This window comes from Cydia pomonella, chromosome 18 (genome assembly GCF_033807575.1).
Source record: "Cydia pomonella isolate Wapato2018A chromosome 18, ilCydPomo1, whole genome shotgun sequence".
NCBI lineage: Eukaryota > Metazoa > Arthropoda > Insecta > Lepidoptera > Tortricidae > Cydia > Cydia pomonella.
In genome coordinates, this window is record NC_084720.1 from 17,105,071 (window position 1) to 17,115,142 (window position 10,072).

Below are 10,072 nucleotides of genomic sequence, written 5' to 3' on the forward strand. Positions count from 1 at the left end.
TTCTTAGAAAACCTAGTAAATTCGTCGAAAATATTATGTTCGCATGCGTATCTGATTTACCTATTACCCATTTTAGTTGCAGTAATAGATGTCGAGTCGGTTAAACTTAAGTACTTAAAATGGTAAAAAGTATAATACTTAGTGTTTTTCACGACTTGTTTGACCGGCAATCATCCATGCACAGTACACACAAACAGGTAATTATATTATGATTGAAACTGCTTCGCTATTGCATTTCACCGACTCATTAGTCGTAGAAACGTCTGCATTATGATCACTCTACAAGCAATTGCATTTACAAATCGAGAACTTACGATACTTTTCCGACTAAAAAGTCGTTTAATATATTTTTTTATGACAGCTGTAGGACTAAATGTGCTTGCTTATGACGATTGAGTGACCACTCAACGACTATTTAGCCATAAAAACTGCGCCAAAATCGCGTCATTAAATCGTTTGTATGCCTTAAATTGCATACCATCAAGTTTTATGAAAACCGTTTGTACAACATTTATATGACATATTTTTGCTAGTTGGGTTGTTTCATCCTACTATTGATGCTGACTGTACCTATACATCAAAAAATATTTTTCATAATGTCAATATCTACTAGATATATCTAGACAGGAAAACGGGGACTACTAAAGGACTTTTAATCGCAAAATTCGTAAAGACAATTTCACTAAAGTCTGAGTAAAGTAGTGGACAGCTACTTAACAAATAAATTAACTGCAAGATAACACTTCCTGCAAAACTTAGTACTTTATCTACCACGGCCCGATTCGAAGAATGATTAAGACACGGTTAAGATCTTGGAAAGATCTTTAAAAGATCGATATCTAAACGACATGTCAAAATTGACGTTTATTTCGATTCCGCTGTTATCCCAATAAGATTTATCAACGATATTTATTATTTCTAGCGTCGAAGTGACATTGGGCGCCTGAATCGGACCATTATTTGAAGTTTGTGAAACGTCAACGATACATATTTGTCAGTTCAGTGGTAAGTAGCTTATTCAGGACCTTGAAATTGCGAAACAGGCCCTAAGACTGTTATGTACACAAATAACTTATTATTAGGTACATAAATGGAGCGTGTTCACATTCTCCGATCCGATATCGGATGTCGGATACGACCACAAAGTAGTAAAATTTAAAAAAGTGCCTTTTTATATTTAATTATTCCTTTAGTTCATAATGATTGTTTCAATTAAAGCGTCAATACAAACATAGAGCACTCTATCGACTGTTTTTAGGGTTCCGTAGTCAAATGGCAAAAAACGGAACCCTTATGGATTCGTCATGTCTGTCCGTCCGTATGTCACAGCCACTTTTTCCTGAAACTATAAGAACTATACTGTTGAAACTGGTAAGTAGATGTCTGTGAACTGCATTAAGATTTTCACACAAAAATAGAAAAAAAAAAACAATAAATTTGGGGGGTTCCCCATACGGCCCATACTTAGAACTGAAACTCAAATTTTTTTTTATCAAACTCATATACGTGTGGGGTATGGATAGGTCTTCAAAAATGATATTGAGGTTTCTAATATCATCTTTTTCTAAACTGAATAGTTTGCGCGAGAGACACTTCCAAAGTGGTAAAATGTGTCCCCCCCCTCCCCCTGTAACTTCTAAAATAACAGAATGATAAAACAAAAATAAAAACATGATATACATTACCATGCAAATTTCAACCGAAAATTGGTTTGAACGAGATCTAGCAAGTAGTTTTTTTTTAATACGTCACGTCACGTTTTTTCACGGGTCAGCCGACATTGAATATTGAATCAGACAATGTAAAAACTTTGTTAAATGACAGATGCTTGCTTGGTGACGTTGGACAGATGTCTCAGTAAGTAGTGACGTTGGAATTTCAACTCGTAGCTGAGGGTCAGAAGTCAACTGCCATGGCTGAAGAAGTCATTAATTCTTCGTGCGCCGTACAATACCAGATGCATGACTTCCTCATAATGGTTTCCTGGTGTCGTGATCGTACAATAACCAATCATTGTAAATTGTAATACAAATGATCTGGTTTCAAGACAAATAGAAATCGCCAGTCCTTAATTGCCTTTCTAAGAAAAAAATAAGGTGGTAGGTGTCAGTCTCTTCGTGGTATTCAAGAATAGACGGCTAATACCTTATATTCTTGGCATGTCAGCATTTCATGTTACCTATTTACGTCTGTGACGCCTTGATTAAATAAATTCATTCTTAACTGTAGGCACTGTAATGTAATATGTACAGGGTGGGTAAATAAGAGTGATACATTAATTATATTTAGTACATATTTTTTTAAATATTCTTTCATGAATATATTATTCAGGGTTGGCAGTTGTATACGGAAGATAATTTCTGCCAAATATCTACCTCTAGCAGCAAGAAATTGTTTCTCAAATGTTTGTGTTGTGTAAAACACATTTTGCTCGATTAATTTCGAGAAAAAGTGACAGTGATTATTAGCACCCGAATTCTCCAAATTTTGCAGCTCCTGACTTATTTCTGTGGGGACTATCTAAAATTACGTATGCTAACAAGCTGAATAAATTTAAACAGTTAAACCGACTATCCGACACAAATTTCTAAGACAACGGCGAAAATGTGCGAAAATATGCTGAAAATTGAGATGATAAGTGCTATGGCTGCTGTTAGAGGTGGGATATGACAGACATTATGTTCCGCATATATTTGCCAACCCTAAATAATATATTTTTAAAACAATACTTAATCATCTTTGAACTTAATATGGTTTTAATTTAAATACAAAATGTATACTTCTTATTTGCCCATCCTGTATATGTATTACCTCCAGATAGACCGAGTTACTTTTGCGTTTATAATATTAGGTGCAAAAGTATTAACATATCTTTATCTTCGTCTGTACTATAGTTACGATTTTAATCCAATCAATCTCATTTCAGGGATTATATCCAACATGCCAATACGCTCCGTAGCGAACGAAACGCAACTGTCACTGTTGCACTAATATGGAAGAGTGATAGAGAGAGATGAATACGCTAAACACCCAGTTATGACGGCCAAAGCACGTTCTAGTATAGACTCATTGCTTGAGTCATCATATCAATACGTAGTAGGTATATTAACTGGCCAAACCAGTCAATACGAGTATTTAGCATTCGATGTTTTTCAAATTTTTAAGACGCAATTTATTATTACGCGCTTTACACAGTAACACACACAAACGCGAACTTGTTAACAATCCACTGGTCTGAAGTAGCTGATTATTTTAGCACCTTGACACTTTAACTATGTTTGAGACATTGGAACTGGTGAAGTACTATACGTTACTGCGACAAAGTACTAAAGTAGTCGGTTACTTTTAAAGTTTCTAGTAGTCAAGGGCGTAGCCAGGGCATACTTTGTATGTAAAATTTGAGCTTTGGGAGGGGGAGGGGGGGCGGGTTCCTCCCTTGATTTTTAACCTAGAGCAAGGATTTTTCAAATAAGATCAATATCATCAATATCTGTATTGCTGTTTTGCTTTTTTGGATTATTTTATTTTGAAGAAACTTACGTAAAAATCGCAAAAACGGAATGAATGGAATTGGCTGCAAAAAAGGCGCAGTATACAAATATCCAAAAAATCAAAACATAGCGGCATAGATTATTTCTTGCTTCATTATTTGAACAGGTACTAAACTCAGAAAAGGCACTAACAGTAAAATAATTGACAATCTCTAAAAACGACTCCACACGAAGCAAATAACCATGTATTCAAAGAATTGCTCAATAACAGTAAAAGTAACAAAGGCAACAGCGAATACGACGTTATTTATTGTCCTTTCCTTTTCACCGTAAGCGGCTCCAACGTTACAAAAGTGAAATTCTATACTGTTGGCGGTTATGCAGTTGCTATTGTAAGATCCGTTTTACCAAGATACTGTTACAAGGAACACCGCAGTTTTCGCGGAAGCCTAAACATTTTATGGTGGTCTAAAGAAAGCATAAATCTTTTTACGTGTCATTGTCTAAAAGGGCTCTGGGGGCCTACCGCGAAAACCGAAATTCGTAAATTGCGGGGATCTTTCTCTTTTACTCTCACTAAGACGTAATTAGAGTGACAGAGAAAAATGCCCGCAATTGACGAATTACGATTTTCCCGGTAGCCGCCCTGGACCAGAGGGCCTACCGCGATACACGTTCGACGTGTTACCTCTCTGTCGCACTTGTAAATTCGTACGTAAGTGTGATAAGGAGTCAACACGTCGAACGTGGTTCGCGGTAGGCACTCTGGAACTCGGATTTAACTACTTCTTAAGGTTTTGATCTTTAGCACGACCTTGAAAATCGTTTACGCTGATTGCTACAAGTGAAATATTTATTTATTTATTTATTTAATCTTTATTGCACATGGCATGGCATTCTCTACCAGTCAACCTTTAGGCAAAGCAGATAATATAGTGAAATTCGTGCGTGAGATGTGCGCCAATCAACAAGCCGATCCTGAAGGTCGTGTCAAAACTGGTTCAAAATAATAACAAATCGGTAAATTAGAATCGAGGCTCTGAGCACCTTGTGTTAAAATCTCCTTTTCTATCGAAATTATCAGTTTTGGTTACTGTTTCAATATAGAAAGGCATTTTTATAACGGAAACATAATAAAATATGTAACAGATTATTAGCAAACAGTTGCTTTTATAGTCGAAGGTCACTTTTTATTTGTTTTTACGTCTAAAAGGACTCTTAGGAGGATTTTGCATTAAAGTGCATTATCCTACCTGTTTTAGAGGTCGTTTAAAAATAGAAAGGCATTTTAAAATTACGAAAACAATGGAAGCAACAGCGTAAACAGTTGATGTTATAGTGGTTAATAGCATCGCCTTAATTTTTTACGCCTAAAAGGACTTTGTAAGTATACACTTTTCTACCTCTACCTTGCTACTTGTTTTTGTTGCCATTTAAAAATAGAAAGAGGCATTTGAAAGACTGATAAAAATGTCATTAAGTAGCTTGAACTAAAAGGGATTATTGGAAGTCTTTTTTACACTAGGTAAAAAATGCTTAAAAGGAGCGATTTATGTTTCGAGAAGGAAGGGTTCCTATTACTTTAAGCGAGTAAAATATTATTTATCTTGGAACTTATTTACCAGCCGCTTTTCTTAAAAAACGAGTGTACAGGTTTTTAAAGAGGTTGCCTTTGGAGTTGCAGCCGTCAAAAGGCTACGGTGACCGCTTACCATCAAGCGAGCCGTATGCTTGTTAGCCATCTACGTGGTGTGAATAAATATATAGACTGAACGTCTAGCGACCTTCAACAAGGAGGAGTTTTGGCCGAAGAGTGTCAAGTTTCGGCGGTTTCGAGGCCGGCTCCCTGAGACTGCGGGATTGGGTAATTTGTAATTTGTTTTTGTCAAAACGCAGTTCTGATGATGGGATCTATGAGGAATCGAGGGAACGCTTCAAATGTGAAGAGCATACATATAGTTGATTTTATATTTTCTTTTCATCAACAAATCAAGCATTTACATTTAAAAAGTGACATTTGATGAAGTGGAACTACTGATGATGATCAGAATGGAAATCTTCAACGCCGTATAGTTCATGTTTGGCAATTTGTTCTCTTTGCATGTTTGTGAAGCAGTTAGATTTTCAAGGTACATTTTTGTCAAGCTTGAGTTTTGATGATGGATTCCATGAGGAATTGAGGGTACTTCTCAACTCTTTTAAGCAAACTTATAATATTACCTTACTATTTTTAATATTATTTCATGCATAGTGTGAAATAATTTATTTTAAATATAGTCGAACACCCTATTGCCAGTCATTTTACCAGTCTTTTTAATTTCATTGTATGAAATCCAAAATCAACAATAATCTTTCTTTGACCGGTCTCCCTCATTTATGGCATTTTTTTTTTTCTTAAAAATTATAATATGTCTGTTAGTTTTAAGGTATTTATCTATGGGCCACTAGTTGCCTGAAATAAAGATTTTCATTTCATAAAAGAGAACGTTATTTTGTACACAAACAAACAAGTATAACAAGCAACTGAAGCAACAAGAAACAATCCCTTATCCATATTATACCTACCTATCAAGTTGCGTTGCGTTGTATATTTAGAGGACAAACATATTGACAAGTCGTAAAGGCTCGATAACTGTGTTAGTTTTGGAGGAAAGTGTGCCGAGACTGATAAACTCCTTTGTGGAGCCGACACCTACGGACGCCTTTGTGGAAGACAAATAAAATAACTTTTATAGGTACTTATCAACAATTTGGAAAATCCCTGTGACAATTTCTTTTAATGAAATGAAATGAAATGAAAATCTTTATTTTCAGGCAACTATGGGCCCATAGATAAATACCTTAAAGCTAGCATACATATCATAAAATATATCTTAAAAACTAAAACACACACTATGGCTGCGATGCATTTCGCAACCCGGCTGTGTCAGGGATCCGGCCGCGGAACCGCTGAAACTTGACACCCTTCGGCCAAAACTCCTCCTTTGTGAAGGTCGCTAGACGTTCAGTCGGAACGCTCACCACAAAAGAATTGAAATTCGCATTGTGTCGAGATTCCAACTTCGCGAACCTCAGGGCGAATCCGGACTTGACTCGTACGTACTTTACGATGTCCTCTACCTTCGTAAGGTAGTGTAATCGGGACACATACAGCAGCATCGACGATGGTTGGGTCCAGTCGGTGGTTTTACCTTAATACTATTGATGCTATGTTAGGTAATTTCTATTGAAGTTTTCCAGATCTAGAGCAGAGTCCAACTGAGGAAGTACCTCCACCTTACAGAAAACTGACCCTACTCATAGTGTTGTGTTCCTGCCGGTGAGTAAGGTTGCCAGAGCTCAACGAGGGGAGGGAGGGTTGTTAGGGCTGGTAACGCGCATGTGATTCCTCTGGAGTTGCAGGCGTACATAGGCTACAGAGACTGCTTACCATCAGGCGGGCCGTAGGCTTGTTTGCCGCCGAAGTAGCATAAAAAAAATAAAAAAAGTACCTGATTTAAGGATGACTCACATTAGACCGGGATGGGTCCGGGCTGGAGCTTCCGGCGCTAGCGTTTTTTTTTATGTGATAGTCAGCAAAAGAGCCCACGAGCCGCCTGATGGGAAGTGATCATCATTGCCCATGGACATAAGCAACATCACAGGAGCCACTTAAGCGTTTCCGACCCTTGAGAATCCTAAATACCCGCTATACATATTTATTTACTACGTGTATAATATGTAATTATTCTAGTATGTCAACGGCACCAATCATGAGACATTTAAGAGAAACTTTGGAGTATTCTTGTAAATTCACTGAGACCTGTAAAATTTCTACTGCTTTTTGCATTAAAAGTTGAAAGTCCTATTCGTCCTTTATGTTTTCTATGTATTCAATTATTAACAAATTAAAACTGTGGTTTTTTGCTCCAGTCATGGGATGTATGGGCCGAAAAATTTAACTTAAGCAGCTCTATTGCTCTTGCTTATGGTAAAATGTTGCCAGCGTTTAAAAACCGATGGTAAATACTTGTTTTACAGGATTTGTCTATACCATCCCATTACTGGTGCCAGTCCCATTATAGGGGCGTTTACTATAGACACACTCGGTCCATGACACAAATAATGTAATTTAAAAACAATAATTAATTATAATATTTATTATGTATAATTAAAGCGCAGCTGTACAATGAACGGAACTCCATTCATGATGTCCATAATGTGATTAGATTAATGTTGGCGTTAGATACAGCATTTCCTTCATCACAACTTGAAATGGTTCGTTTGTTGTTATTTTTATTTATCACACAGCATAAAAGTTACTTGTGCATGCTTACCGTTTGTCAAAAGAGCATCCAAAAGTTGTTGAAATATGTGTTGGATATATTTTTTGCTCAATTTTTCTCTGGACTGATCGAGAAACAGAAAAAAAACTTATGCTACCTTTTTAAAAAGTATTATGCGTCCTAAAAGCAGGGATCGGAAACCGGTATTTTTTGTATGGGAACGAAAACGGTATTTTTTCGTTCTTTGTTAATTACTTCATTGCTAATTAGGCAATCTAATAATACGAAGTCGTTATTTGAAAACACAACTGAGTCCTACATTTAGAGTATAAAATAAACCGAAATACATGGTTATTTCGATGTTTTTGCAAAAAACCGGTTCCGATCCCTGCCTAAAAGTAACCGTTTACAAAAATTTTGGAACGAAAATCATTTTACCAACATTAATCAAGCCTCTTCCGCTTTATATAGGTAAGGTAGGGTGCAAAAATATTGGATTTTATTTATTTTCTGTCTAGGTCTGCTGCCATGTGAATCCTGAAGAAGAAAGAATAGAAACAGAGGGCTGTCGCCTGTCACACTTACGTACGAATTTACAAGTGCGACAGAGAGGCAACACGTCGAACGTGGTTCGCGGCAGGCCCTCTGACCACACATACAGCTGCAACGTGAGACTTGAGACCTGTGAAAAACCAAGAATCCTGAGTCATTAAAAACAATAGTGACGACGCGATGGCGTATAGGGGAAGGCAAATCAGAGTGCGGGGAAAATGGCAAGCCGGCGTCAATGGTCAATTCATACTTTGTACAGTCAAATAATTTAATTTCCATTTTGTACATTGTCAGTGATGAAAGTCGCTAGGGACCTCATACTATTGTCAGTGTGATAAGGTACGAAATGGTACTGAAATTAAATTCCTTAACCGTAGTTAAAGTGCGTAAACAGAACGGCACGTTAACATATTACCCTCAGGTGTAGTGTTGTAGGCTGGTATAATTAGTAGACATGTAGGTGCCTACAATAGACCTTATGCCTAGTGAAACCTTTGATATGTCACTCGAAAAGTAGAGAACTTATACATAATAATAATTGTCTCTATCTCGTGAAAGCCATGAAGACTAAGTCCAGTAAGTGCCTGGCTGACTTATTGGCTCACGAGATAATCGCCATGTGTGATGTTGATTCGACCATCATTATTGTCCATAGGGTCCAAACGACTATCGAGTCGTATCGGCGAACGGTCTTAAGCGAAGAGTCTCGACATCTTGAGAGAGTCTCGCTAGGTGGCTGGATCATGGGTCAGATGAAGAAGGCGTCCAAGACTACTGCCGCGTAATTCAGCCTGCTGAGCACAGGAGGGTGGCACAGGCCTCCTACTAGTCCCCAGGTCCCCACGCTGGCCCAAATCGAAGTATGCAGGATTCCTCACGATTTTATCCTTCACCAAAAAGCTAGTGGTATCAAATGATATTCCGTAGGTACATGAGTTCCGAAAAACTCATTGACACGCTGTGTGGTGGTTGCTAAATTTTTTATAAAGTAAAATAACCTCTATGCCCACGTCTATCACAAAAACACTTATCTAATAATTTCCCGCACACCTGCGTATTCCAATCCACGCCTTGTGTGGACGCCATTAACATTTCCTTTTGGCGGGAACGGCCATTGCTCATAGACAACTCTTTGTCTGTGCTCTATGGTTCGCGCCTTTCTCAATTTGCCGCCATTAGCACGTGCAACGGAAAGTTCTTTCCATTTTGATTAGGTATTTAGCAGCTGTTCTGTTTTGTTTATATATTATCGGTTTATTTACACATATTATGTTGCAAAATGGTTTTAACGTAAAAACAACGCTTAAGAGGAAAGGGGACGGCCGTTTTTTCATATAAACGAAGCCACCATTTTCCTCTCTAGATATTGACTGATTGAGTAAAAGAGCCCTAAGGCCTACTTGCAGAATTTTTTTTTGAATTTTGAATTATGACATTATGCATATTTTTGCATAATTTGATGTAATTATGCTATGCTATGCGCCTACGTTTGAATATTTAGATTTTTTTTATTATTGTTAGAATTAGGAGTGTAACCAGATTTCATACCAATTTTTAAATGCTCCTAACTGTCATTATTAAAAATTCGTAAAAAATCAAACGTGCTGCAGTTGATTTGATACACAACAATTTTCAATAATTTTACAAGTACCAATAATGGAAATACAGTTCTGCAAGCATAGACTTTTCTATTGGAAATATCTTCTACTTTTATAATATTTTAAGACTAGTTTTATTTATTTTTAGATCTAGGTTTTAAGTTTT